The sequence below is a fragment of the Erythrolamprus reginae genome, chromosome 1, assembly GCF_031021105.1.
Source record: "Erythrolamprus reginae isolate rEryReg1 chromosome 1, rEryReg1.hap1, whole genome shotgun sequence".
Taxonomy (NCBI): domain Eukaryota; kingdom Metazoa; phylum Chordata; class Lepidosauria; order Squamata; family Dipsadidae; genus Erythrolamprus; species Erythrolamprus reginae.
The window spans coordinates 126,769,186-126,783,816 of NC_091950.1; the positions used below are offsets into that span (position 1 = coordinate 126,769,186).

General features: G+C 38.6%; 1 protein-coding gene across 1 annotated transcript in view; it reads left to right on the top strand.

Annotated features, from left to right (window-relative positions):
* The window catches only part of KCNC1 (potassium voltage-gated channel subfamily C member 1), a 214,552-nt gene that overhangs the window by 176,154 nt on the left and 23,767 nt on the right, over positions 1-14,631 (top strand). The gene's annotated exons all lie outside the window — the stretch shown is intronic.

A 14,631-nucleotide genomic window follows, 5' to 3' on the forward strand; every position in this document is an offset into this window, starting at 1 on the left:
CGACCCTCTGGAACCAGCTTCCCCCGGAGATCAGAACTGCCCCCACCCTCCTTGCCTTTCATAAAGTTTGTAAGACCCATCTCTGCCGTCAGGCATGGGGGAACTGAGACATCTCCCCCGGGCCTATACAGTTTATACATGGTATGTTTGTGTGTATGCTTGCTTTTAATAATGGGGTTTTTAGTGTTTTTTAAATTATTAGATTTGTTCTTACATTGTCTTTGTTATTGTTGTGAGTCGCCCCGAGTCTACGGAGAGGGGCGGCATACAAATCTAATAATAAATTTAAAAAATATATATTTTTACCCTCCCCAGCTCCAGGAAAGCCTTTGGAGACTGGGGAGGACAAAACACAAGCCTACTGGACCCACCAGAAGTGGGGAAATAGGCCATTTCCAGCCTCCAGAGGGCCTGAGGGGGGCGGAGGGAAATGTTTTCATGCTCCTCAAGCATTGAATTATGAGTGTGGGCACTCACGCGTGCACGATAGTGCGCACCCACACTCTTTCAGCATCCAAGGAAAAAAAGGTTCACTATCACTTGTATAAACAGATATACTACATTGTATATGTATATGTACGTTCTTCAGAATATAATATAAACTAATAACAGCATGGATATTGCAGTATCCAGATTTCATCTATTTATTTACATTGCTATCATAAAAACTCATAGGTGCCTTTGTTTTTGCGTTAGCCTCCCAATCACCAGTATAAAGTATAATATCAGACCACATGAGGATTTGTATAAACCTTCAGTTTCCAGGACAATAATTATTCTGGGATGTAAGTCTAAAAGGGAATTGTTTGAATATATGATCTCATCACTGTGGTACTTTGAGCACATGTCCAGCAAGTAACTGAACCAATTAATTTTTTCACTAAATGGACATAAAGATGTCAATGAAACATAAAATCTTATGGAAATAATAATAATCTGACATCAGTTTAAACTGTGACATAAATGCCAAATTGGACGTCTGTTGTCATGGGGTTTTTTTGTCTTTCACAAACTGGAAATCTCTTGAATATCTGCCTTTTAACCACCCGTTTACAACTAGTTATTATAGCCTCATTATTTTTCAAAGAACATGACTTTCATGGCAAGGATTTAAACACATTCCACTGTTAAAATTTCCCTGGACTGGTTGTCTAATAAAGTCCCGTTTGAAAGCTAAACTTTAAAGGAAGCGATCTTGTGCTCCCTAGGCCAATGAGGTAGAAAGAAAAACACAAGGCAGTAACAATAAGAGTTACAGGGATATACAAGAAGCATTATCTTTCCTCATCTCACTTCCAAAATTCTTTTCATTCCTTGAAATAAAAAAGGCAGGAAAAAATCCAAAAGAATATACATATTTCTCATCCTTGATTGTTTAGGTTAGTTTAATCTCCCTGAGGAGTAGCGGAGGCTGTTTCCAGAGGCAACCTGTGCAGCTGCAGAGCTCTAAAGTTTTCTTATTCTTCATGCATGTTGTCAAGAGAGTCTCCAAAATTATACCAGCTCTGAGACAGAAACAAAGCATAGTACAGTGTTCCCTCGATTTTCGCGGGGGATGCGAAAATTGAATTTCCGCGAAGTAGAGATGCGGAAGTAAATACACTATTTTTGGCTATGAACAGTATCACAAGCCTTCCCTTAACACTTTAAACCCCTAAATTTACAATTTCCCATTCCCTTAGCAACCATTTAGATTATTACTCAACATGTTTCTTTAGTAAAGTTTATTTAAATTTTTTTTTATTAAAGGTAGACAAAAGTTTGGTGATGACATATGACGTCATTGGGCAGGAAAAATCATGGTATGGGGGGGGAAACCGCAAAGTATTTTTTAATTAATATTTTTGAAAAAAACGTGGTATAGACTTTTCGAGAAGTTTGAACCCGAGAAAACCAAGGGAACACTGTATCGGCAATCGATGGGATGGAGAAATAGCTAAGAGCATAGAGAGCCTTTCCCATTTTCCATGGTATCTTTTAAAAACCCCTTTCTAGATTCTAGATTCTAGTGCTAGTGTTGATGTTTATGGCTGCACATTTTTCAATCTCACTAAATCTCACATGGGAAAAGGAATCACAGGGAGATTTTCCTGCTCTATTTCCTTAGGATTCAATGAAAGTGGGAGGCAGAAAACTGTTGAAGATGATTGTACATGGAAATATAGCATCTTTCATAGACCCACCTGGCTACCTGGCAACCAAGTACATACTAGAAAACTATACTACACCTGTGGCATTTGGCTGAAACTTTCATTGGAAAGTAATTTCCAAAATAATTCCCAACTAAGTTCTTTTTCATCAAATGAGATGTTTTGCTGCAGATTTCTAGTTTTGACAGATGTGCCAAACTATAATTTTATACCCATTTAAAGGAAACTACTCTTATTTAGCGTTAGATTGCTTCGGCCCCCCACCCCCAACAGACAGTGTTTTACTGCATAGTCATAGATATTCTATATTTAATTTTCCTATTAATATTATAAAAGACACTTTATTTTGGGAAAGATATGAATTCTGTATGAGTTTTGTCCAGTGCAGAGTCAGAGAATTTTGATTTTTTTAAATAACAATAACAATAGCATTAGCAATAACAATAAGATAGATAGATAGATAGATAGATAGATAGATAGATAGATAGATAGATAGATAGATAGATAGATAGATAGATAGATAGATAGATAGGAGGGGGGACATGATCGAAACATTTAAATATGTTAAAGGGTTAAATAAGGTTCAGGAGGGAAGTGTTTTTAATAGGAAAGTGAACACAAGAACAAGGGGACACAATCTGAAGTTAGTTGGGGGAAAGATCAAAAGCAACGTGAGGAAATATTATTTCACTGAAAGAGTAGTAGATCCTTGGAACAAACTTCCAGCAGACGTGGTTGGTAAATCCACAGTAACTGAATTTAAACATGCCTGGGATAATCATATATCCATCCTAAGATAAAACACACGAAATAGTATAAGGGCAGACTAGATGGACCATGAGGTCTTTTTTTGCTGTCAGTCTTCTATGTTTCTATGTTTCTATGATAGATACATAGATAGATAGACAGACAGACAGACAGACAGACAGACAGACAGACAAGAGAGATAGATAGATAGATGATAGATAGATAGATAGATAGATAGATAGATAGATAGATAGATAGATAGATAAATAGATAGATTGTTGTTGTTGTTATTATTATACAGAGGAAGGCAGAAATAGTCTTTGACTTATGACCACAGTTGAGCCCAAAATATTAGTTGCTAAGCAAGAGACTTGTTACGTGAGTTTCACATTGTACTCAATCCATGACATCTCCTGGCTGTAAGAATCATGTGCAAACTACAGAAGTACATCTGAAGGCATGAGTAATGTTCTAACATACAGAAGTTATGGTTAAATTTGTGAAAGACTCTGGGTGTGTTTTCCCAAATGCAGTGAGATTGAATGTGCATAGTTTTAGAAGAGGTGTGTGCGTGTGTACATACAGATACAGTACATACAGTATATGTAGTAGATAATGTATATAATTTGCGTGCCTATGTGTAATATGTATGTACATATATAGCATAGGATTAAATAGTATATTTTGAATCCACCCCAATTATACATACATACATGCATGCATACATAAGATATATTTACAGTTATGAGGTAATATAAGGAAAGGAGTCCTCAGAGAGAGGCGGCATAGAAATCCAATAAATGAATAAATAATGTTTTTGGTAGTCTTACAGAAAATACTAAGTTATTGGGTAAAATAAATGAAAGAAATATTTGGTTTAACTTCAAATGTGTATATATCTTTATTTCTGGTAGCTGTTAATGGAACTTTGTTGATTAGTTGTGAGGTTTTATGATTTGCTAATAGATAAAAGATGAGATACAATTTCAGTAACATCTTCTCTAATATTTCAGCCAACATTTTACTGGTCTTGATGAAGGGATAGGTCATATATATATAACTATATACTGTATGTGTAACATCTCCCTTCATCAAGACTAATAAAATCTCTTCATTTTCTTTATGAAAAGATTTTAGGCTGAAACGTCAATCATAAAACTTCACAATTCAATCTTAATCAAGAAAAGTCCAATTCAATCTTAGTCAAGAAAAGTCCAATAACAGGTACCGGAAATAAATATAAATAAATAAGTATAAATACATCTTTAAAGTAAATCAATTTCATATCCCTTTCATTTACTTTAGCCAGTAACTTAGCATTTTCTGTAATAATACAAAAATGACTGTTTTCCATATCTTATCTCATAACTATAAATAAACCTTTAAAGCTTCATTGTTTGAATTTCATTTTAAAAATTCATTAAAAACCAACCAGAAAAAACATATTGAAGTTTAATCCCATCAATTGATGTCATATAAATTAATATCTCATCATCTATTCATCTTCTTTTGGAAACTTCTTCACAAGTTCAGCACTTTCCTTCTATTTTAATACCATAGCTCTTTCTCTTTCTCTAAAAATAAAAACAAAAAATAATTTCTTATTTTCCATATCTTATCCATAAACAAATCTTTAAAGCCTCACCACTGGGTGCCAATTTGCTTCCAGGTTCAATTCAAAGTGCTGGTTATTCCTTTTAAAGCTCTATATGGTGTGGAGATAGTTACATGTCGAACGATATTCACCCCATCGCATGAACCCCTCCTACCCTCTCAAGCAGACCCTATCAATTGAAGAATTCAGACTAGCGCATCTGGGAAGACTGTCTTCTCAGCCCTTGCCCCTGCCCTTCAAATATTCTCCCCTTACAGGCAAGGCTAGTCCTGTTTCCTGAACTTTATAAAAAATCTTGGCCCTGCCATCTTGCTTGGGGATCACACAAAAATATGCAGCAGTGCGGTTGGCTAGTGCCCTGAAGACAATGTTTAATGTAAAACTTGAACTATCCTTATTTGTTTTTAAATTTTATGTTTTTAAGATTTTATTTGTTCTTTGCCCAGTCTTTCACATACTCTAAAGTAGGATGCTTGGCTGCATAGCTAGAGGTATAACAAGCAGGAAGAGGGAGATTATGATCCCGCTATATAGAGAGCTGGTGAGACCACATTTGGAATACTGTGTTCAGTTCTGGAGACCTCACCTACAAAAAGATATTGACAAAATTGAACGGGTCCAAAGACAGGCTACAAGAATGGTGGAAGGTCTTAAGCATAAAACGTATCAGGAAAGACTTAATGAACTCAATCTGTATAGTCTGGAGGACAGAAGGAAAAGGGGGGACATGATCGAAACATTTAAATATGTTAAAGGGTTAAGTAAGGTTCAGGAGGGAAGTGTTTTTAATAGGAAAGTGAACACAAGAACAAGGGGACACAATCTGAAGTTAGTTGGGGGAAAGATCAAAAGCAACATGAGAAAATATTATTTTACTGAAAGAGTAGTAGATGCTTGGAACAAACTTCCAGCAGACGTGGTTGGTAAATCCACAGTAACTGAATTTAAACATGCCTGGGATAAACATATACCCATTATTTACATAAATACAGAAAATAGTATAAGGGCAGACTAGATGGATCATGAGGTCTTTTTCTGCCGTCAATCTTCTATGTTTCTAAGACTAAATAAGACAGTCAGTCAGGTAGACAAGCAGGCAATTAGACATTAGACGATTGGATGGATGGATGGACAGATGGACATAGAGATGATATATTGAATTGGATTTATTCAATTTATAAGCCGTCCATCTCCAGAAGGCATACAACAATAAAAGACAAAATACAATAATTAAAAACCCCAGTCTTAAAAGACATTCATTCATCTATCATTCATCATTTCTGGCCAGAGCAGGGTGCTGTTGCTCAGTGGCCCCAGGCCTGCTGGCAAAGCCATGTTTTTAAGGTCTTTTGGAATGCCAGGAAGGTGGGGACAGTGTGAATCTCTGGGGGGAGTTGGTTCCATAGAGCTGGAGCTGCTACAGAGAAGGCCCTTCCCTGTGGTCCCGCCAGTCGGCATTGCTTGGTTGATGGGACCCGGAGGAGGCCAACCCTGTGGGTTCTGATCGGTCGCTGGGAAGTGTGAGGCAGAAGAGGGTCCCATAAACATACTTAATAGTGGATGGATGGAGGGACGGACAGACAGACAGACAGACAGATAGATAGATAGATGCTGGAGAGATAGATGATTGATGGATGGATGGATGGCTCCCCATTGATTAATCTTATTAGAAGGTCACAAAAGGTGGTCATGTGATGATATGAACAGGGGATGCTGCAATGGTAATAAGTGTGAAAAACGGTCATAAGTCACTTTTTTCAGTTGTAGCTTTGAATGGTCACTAGATGAATGGTGGTAAGTGAGGTGCCAACTATAAATAAAAATAAAAATTAGACCTGGTGTCCTATCCCACTCACATATGCACACACTACAGGTATTAGCCATCCTGAGTCCTCGGAGACGGGTGGAATATAAGTCCAATAAATAAATAAATTAGAAATCTTTGAGGCTTGAAGTCCTGAAAAGTCTTCCCCACACCCCCACCAGCGCCATTCCAAGAATTCAGTAGGCTACTCAATACCAGTCTACAGGGCAAAAGCAGATCTGCAAAACAAAGGCAAGTCCACAAGGCAAATGTAAGTCTAGTGTTCAAGAGGCATGAGCCAAAGTTCAAGGCACGGAATCAAAATAGTCAAGGCCAAGAAACCCTGCGGTGGAAGAACTCAGAGCAAGGAAACGGACATGTTGTTTCCAGAATAATTTCACTCCAAGCGCTGAGGTAAACAGCCATTTCCCAGTGTAGTCCATCAAGAGAGGCAAGGATGCTGATTCACAAATAGCCTGGCTTAACTTTGTTGTGCCTGCGTCCTCTTGACCAGATGCACTCTCAGATTGGGACGAGTAGGCAGATCTTTCTCATCTCCAGAAGCCACTGGGCTTCCCAGACACAGTTGGACCTCTCCTGTCCAATGCTCAGCTGGCCATTCATCCTGTTGTTCCTCCTGCAACTGCTCTGTTGTGCTTGGTCTCGCAATTTGTGGCAACCTCCAGCAACCTCCAGATGTTCCTCCATACCTGCTCTTGATGTCCCTGAACCTGGCTCTTCCTCATCTGAACTAGCATCTGGAGATATATTATATATATTAACCTTGATCAAATATTAATCTTGATCAAATAAGTCAACTGTATATTAACCTTGATCAAATAAGTCAACTGTACAAATCTTTTAATTTTTTTTTAAAGTCTTCATGTTTATTTCTTTTAATTACTGTCCCAGAAACTGATTTCTTTTCATCCTCTACCTTTTCTCAGGAACATCCCCACAGATACAATACATTTCTTTTGGAAGTCCAACATAAGGAGATTGTCCACATCATTCTTTTGAATTTTTTGATGATGAGTGACAGCTTGTACCTCACAAAACTGCTGAAAAGTTGATGGTTCTACTCTTCTTCCCCTATCCATTTTACCACTTTACCAGGTCTAAGACAAATCTTCCCTTTATTTGGCTCTTTTTCATAAATTGTATCTCTAGTCCTGTGATGGCAAACCTATGGCCTATGTGCCAGAGGTGGCATCTAGAGCCCTCTCTGTGGGCACATTGACCTTCTGGTTTCATGCCAGCCAGCTGGTTTTCGTATTGAAAAACGGTCTGAAAACAGCTAAAATCAGGCCTTTTCTTTCAGGCTGTTTTCCAGGCCGTTTTCCAGGTTCTTTTTGACACAAAAATTGTTAAGTCACACACACACACACACACACACACACACGGGAGCCAGTAAGTAGGAGGAACAGAACTTTAATAGAAGAACTCTGGACAGAACTCAGAACAATCTGACAGCTCTTTATATACTAACAGCACAAGAACAACATGAGGCGGCAGCCAATCAGGACAATGGAGCTCTCCCGCTCAAGCTCCCACCAATCAGCAATCAGCGGGGCCGGGTTTTTGGGTTGTTTGGGGGTCTTTCTTCAGGCTATTTTTAGGCTATTTTTGACACAAAAATGACCCCCAAAATATCTGGAAAACGGCCAAGAAAAAAGCATGAAAACAGCCCAGAAAATGGCCTGAGGAAAGACCTGAAAACAACCCAAAACCGGCCTGAAAATGACCAATACCAAGGTCATCTTTCTGGCCATTTCTGGGCCTTTCTTCAGACCTTTTTCCAGGCCGTTTTTGGGGGCATTTACACGCTATTTTGGGGTTGAAAATGGCCCCAAAATCAGTCTGAAAAATGGTCTGGGAAATGGCCTGAAAGACTACCTGAAAACAGCCTGAAAAATGGTCTGAAAACAGCCTGAAAACCCCTTTCCTGGAGATTTTTCAGAGTGCAGTTTTCAATAAAGCAGGAGAAACAGACTTTTTCGCTACAGTAAAGCACCTAAGCTGTACACCTTTTGAAAATAAGAATCTCTGAACCTTGCAGGCTAGGATTTCCCTGTTACTCATTAAAACAGCCTATTGGTGTGGTTTTTTTCAGGCTTCTAGATGAGAATGAAAATAATGTTTCTTAAAAGATTTGAATAAGTGCTAATTAGTGCTAAATCCAGGGCTGAGTGGACTTCAGGATCTTATTTGAAGTTATATAGTTGCCCCTAACCTACAGTACTCTATTTTTCTGCCCCACTGGCAGGATATAACATCTGGCCAAGAAGTTTGTCTGCCTGGAAAAAGAATGGCTTTTCTATATTTCTTTACTGCCATCTAGTGATCTTTTTCCTGCAGACCATATCTGATAGCCCTAAATAGCAACCATGCTTTCCAGCTTTGTACCTGTTGTGGACCTCCTTGTCTGGTAATATAGAAGGATTTTATTTATTGCAACTTAGGGCTGAAATTTATGAATTCTATTTTTTTTAACTTAATTTAGGGAAAAAATGGAGGGTGGGAAGAGCAATAAATTCTATTTCTGTAGTCCACCATATGGTTAAACTGCTTAGAAGCCATATTGGTCACTTAGATGTAATTAGCCACATTTCTGTAGTCACAAAGGAATTTTGTAATATTTAAATTGGATGCATCTAAAAATTGGCAATAGATTGTGTTTAACGTTTTTGCTTTGTGGTTTTTTTTTATTGTTTGCCTAGAATAAATAAAAATATGCCAAAAATTATTTCTAGTGTTAAAAGTCAGACATGAGAATGTTTCAAAGGAATAATTGGATTGGATGAAAATTAATGTCATGCCTACAGTACAAATTTTATGCAATAAAAATACGGAAGAAATCCATGTTAAAATGCATTTAAATTAACATTGCCATCATATCCCTTAACATTTTAATTATAACTTAACTCTGCTGGTTAAACAGATTCTAGACCTGAGATAGAATAGGACACAAAATGTATCGGTTAGCCTCCTTCCCCAATTTCATTTGAATTTTATCACCTTTCATCAGATCTAAAGACACCTTTCCCTTCCCACCCCACCTCCAACCCCACCCCACAATGATTTATTTTGGTTAAGATTCATAATTTCCAATATTATAGCAGAAGGGAAAGGGGTGACTCACTTGGCTTCCAGTATGTCTTTCTTTGATTAACTTCAGGGCAGGCTCCAAAATCAATCAATCATCAAATAGTTCTGTAGTGTGACGGGCAGATGGAGAGCAATCAGTGGGCCTCTTTCAGGATTCACGATCATGATAGGTTGCAGGAGAAGAGAAACCTCTTAAGGGGAATCAATTCTAAGCTACCAAATTTCTACTGATCAACACCAGCATTTGATATGCTGGAATGTCACAGAAACCTTCTATAGATTCTCGAGAAAATGGCTCCTAACAACTCTTCTTTCTTTTATTGAAAAAAAGGTGTATCCAAGTAGAGTAAAAACTTACTAAGATTTAATTCCATTTTAATACCACAAGGCAAAAAAAAAAATCTCAATGTCCAATTCTGTAGAATTTGGAAGCATTGCTGCAAATAAAACTAACAAAACGGTGTTATTTTTATTATGGTATTTTAAAGATTAACAAGGTTGGTTTTGTTTTTGATTTTGCAATGGGCTACAGGCAATTGCAGGTAGACTCCTTCTACCTTTAGTAGGCCAAAGACAATATTTGGTTATTGCCCATTTTATTTTGGCAAATATATTTTATTTGTGATGGAAGGAGCAGCTGAAAAATAAAACAAAGCAAAAGATATCCTCCTCTAGACACCCCATAAAACAAATGAGTTCAATGACATAATGTCATGTCCTCCAATAAATTTTTGCCTAAATATCTGTCAGAATCTCTCATTAAAGAGCAGACGTATTTTAACTGAGGCTAGAAAATATTTTCTGAAAGTTACATAAAAGGACGTAGTAAAAGAATTATTTCTGCTTTACTGTAAAGCTGCATTAATAGAATACAGTGATACCTTGTCTTACGAACTTAATTGGTTCCAGGACGAGGTTCGTAAGGTGAAAAGTTTGTAAGACAAAACAATGTTTCCCATAGGAATCAATGGAAAAGCGATCAATGCGTGCAAGCCCAAAATTCACCGTTTTTGTGCTGCTGGGATGCCCCTGAGGCTCACCTCCGGACTTTGGCGTTTTTGCGATGCTGCAGGGGAATCCCAGCATCGCAAAAAGGGGCGCTTCGCTGGCAACAGAAGTCCGGAGGTTGGGTTTCCTGGCGAGGGGAGCCTTCACCTGGCAACGGAAGTCCGGAGGCAGGGCATCCCAGCGGCGGCGGCGGGTTCATAAGGTGAAATTAGTTCGGAAGAGGAGGCCAAAAAATCTTAAACCCCGGGTTCGTATCTCAAAAAGTTCGTATGACCGAGGGGTTCGTAAGACAAGGTATCACTGTATTGCAAATCTTGAGGTAAAGGTACTTGCTGCCACTTTAATCTCCTTGACCCTTTAGAGCAGGTCCTTCCTGAGTGTTTTTATCTGACTGTTAAGCCACTGGGAGTTTTTGCCTCTTTTGTGTAATTGTTTCCTAGGTACCAGTAATTGTTTTATAGTCTAATTGTTTCTCTTTCCCTCATTTCCAAGTCATCAACACACATTTCATTATATACAAATGCAATTTGCCGTACGTAAATAGACACCATGAATGAGAAAATAATATTTTGTAGCTCTTATTCTAAGTATCATCACTGGACAAATTGTTGGGCTTCCCTTTACTATTTATTAGAAACAAGTGCATTGATGTTTGCTAAATGTTACTTGTGCTGTGTTATATGTAGTCCTCAACTTATGATTCATTGCTTAGTAACAGTTCAAAATTATGACAGACCCCTCCTGGTATACTTATGAATTGGTTCCAAAGTTCAAACATCTGCCACATAACTGAGTCACATAACTACACATTGGGCTTTCAGCAACAGTCCATATTCACATGACCTCATTTTATGATGTTTTTTTGCCAAAAACTGGCATTTACAAGCAAACAATTGGTTCACTTAACAACTGCTTTGTTTAACAACCACTGCCCAAAAAAGGTCATAAAATGGGTAAGCCACTTTATGACTGTCACAATTACAACTGTAATGGGCAGGCACTATTACAGTCTTAAGTAGAACATAAACAGAACCACCTGTATATCCTTATTTATCTGAAGAACTGAGAATCATATGCTAGAATGTTCTAATCTTTCTTTCAGTGATGGAGTTTACTGTTCTGGTCAACCCCAATTTTTGTTATTAGAAATTTGTTCAAAGGATATACAATCCAATAAAAACTGGTCTAACAAACAGATGAAAGAACATGCATTGTAGGAACACAACCTTTTACAACAGGGATGGGAAACTATGACCATTTTATGACCTGGGGACTTCGATTCCCAGAATTCCTGAGGCAATATGGCTGAGGAATTCTGGGAGTTTAAGTCCACAAGTAGTCATAAAGGAGCCATAGTTCCCCACCTCTGCTTTACATGAACAATCCTAATTTAGCTGCATTTAATAATGTTCCATTTTTGTCACACAAAATAATAATTCACCAGCAACTTTCAGAGGGCTATTTGGGTTGCATACATAGATTTCAATAGACACATAAGAATGTGGGGTTTCTAGTTCCCAGGGCACCTGGTAGGCCTTTGCTTTCATCCAACAAGCTCGGAATATAATTAACGTCAAAAACTGTGAGGAGAAGATTGTTCTATCCATCTATCACATATCAAAAAGCCAACTCCCTCAAAAAATAAATGAAGGTTTAAAAAATTACATTATAAAAATAAAATATATACACGATCAAAAATAATTAAAATGTAGTGTTAATAATCTGCAAATAAAGGAGAAGGGTAAAGGAAAGAAATTTTATTTATTTTATTATTCAAAAAATAGCTAGTTAACGGATACAAAACAATAGATACAATAGCACAGAATTAACAATGTATTGTAAATCACGGAAAGTGTACACCTTAAATGAACTCAGGTTTAGGAGGAAAAATAAAAAGGAAGAACAAAGGAATAGGAGCAAAAAGGACACAAAATGCAGCTGTGAAAGAAATTTCAATTCATAATCTTTCCCTGTAGCCAAGGATAAACAGATAGAACAAGCAAATGCCTAATCAAGAGCTAGAGATAAAAAGTTTAATAGCCTGAATACAAGTAAGCCTAATAGCAAAACATGATTTTAAAAAAAATCCTTCTGCAAAAGGATGTCAGCAAAAATATGAAGAGGTAAAATCGTTTATAGCGTGCTCAACATTATGAAATGATTTCTGAGTGCTGCTGCTGATTAAAAACAAAACAAAGACAGCTGGAAGGACACCTCATGAATACTATACTTTTCTTTTAAGCAACCTTTCCCATCAGATTGAACATCTTTCTGCGCTATTGAATTTCTATGGTGCAATCTGAGGGAAAGCATAATAGAAGACTTCTCTGTCACCCCATTTAATTTCACTGAGTTAGAAGGAACTAATTAGTTCATTCCCTTGTTTAATGCAGGAGCTACTAGAGGTAGATGTAGGAGGGTCAAACTCGCGATGACGTATCACACCTTCCCTCCCTTTGCTAGAATGGGTGGGCGTGGCCAGCGCATGACACATCCGGCCCCTGGGTCGCAGGTTTGACACCCCGTATTAGAGCATCCCTGATACATGACCATGTAGCCTCTGTGTTAACCAGGCCAATAACAATAGTAATAGTGCTTAGACTTATATATAGCAATAGCATTTAGACTTATATACCGCTTTACAGTGCTTTACAGCCCTCTCTAGGCGGTTTACAGAGATGGGTGTCAACAGACTCAAACTCAACCCTGATAAGACAGAGTGGCTGTGGGTCTTGCCTCCCAAGGGCAATTCCATCTGTCCATCCATTACCCTGGGGGGTGATTACTAACCCCCTCAGAGAGGGTCCACAACTTGGGCGTCCTCCTCGATCCACAGCTCACATTAGAGAAACATCTTTCAGCTGTGGCAAGGGGGGCGTTTTCCCAGGTTCGCCTGGTGCACCAGTTGCAGCCCTATCTGGATCGGGAGTCACTGCTCACAGTCACTCATGCCCTCATCACCTCGAGGTTCGACTACTGTAATGCTCTCTACATGGGGCTACCTTTGAAAAGTGTTCGGAAACTTCTGATCATGCAGAATGCAGCTGCGGGAGCAATCATGGGCTTCCCTAGATATGCCCATGTCACACCAACACTCCGCAGTCTGCATTGGTTGCCTATCAGTTTCTGGTAACAATTCAAAGTGTTGGTTATGACCTATAAATCCCTTCATGGCACCGGACCAGATTATCTCCGGGACCGCCTTCTGCCGCACGAATCCCAGCGACCAGTTAGGTCCCACAGAGTGGGCCTTCTGCAGGTCCCGTCAACTAAACAATGTCGTTTGGCGGGACCCAGGGGAAGAGCCTTCTCTGTGGCGGCCCCGGCCCTCTGGAACCAACTCCCTCCAGAGATTAGAATAGCCCCCACCCTCCTTGCCTTTCGTAAGCTCCTTAAAACCCACCTCTGCTGTCAGGCATGGGGGAACTGAGATATTCTTTCCCCCTAGGCTTCTACAATTTATGCATGGTATGTTTGTATGTATGATTAGTTTTATAACAAGGGTTTTTAGCTGTTTTAGTATTGGATTGTCACATGCTGTTTTTACCACTGTTGTTAGCCGCCCCGAGTCCATGGAGAGGGGCGGCATACAAATCCAATAAATAAATAAATATTTCCCCCAATAATCTGTGTCCTCATTTTACTGACTTTGGAAGGATGGAAGATTGAGTCAACTTTGATCCTACTGAGTTTTGATCTGCCAAACTGTTGGCAAACGGTGATCAGCAGAAATAGCTTGCAGTACTCCACTCTAACCAATGCAACACTGAGGCTCTATATTACTTTATAGTGCTTTATAGCCCTCTCTAAATGGTTTACAGGGTCAGCTTACTGCCCCAAACAATATAGGTCCTCATTTTACCACCCTCAGAAGGATGAAAGGATGAGTCAACCTTGAGCCCATCAGGATTGAACTCCTGACAGTGAACATTGCGTTAGCCTGCAACACTGCATTCAACCAAATATATTAGGGTATACACATTACAATTTATGTTGACTAGGATATGTATAAAAGGAGTAGTCACAGCAATAATTTCTGGTAACATGCCTACAGGTATAGGAACAGAGATCACAAATGGCTAAACAGATTTTGTTAATCCGCCTTAATTGGCTTTCCGAATAAATGGCTTATAAACAGACGGAATAGATTAGGCTTACAGAGTATCAGACTATTAACACAAAATTCTGGATTGGTGGAG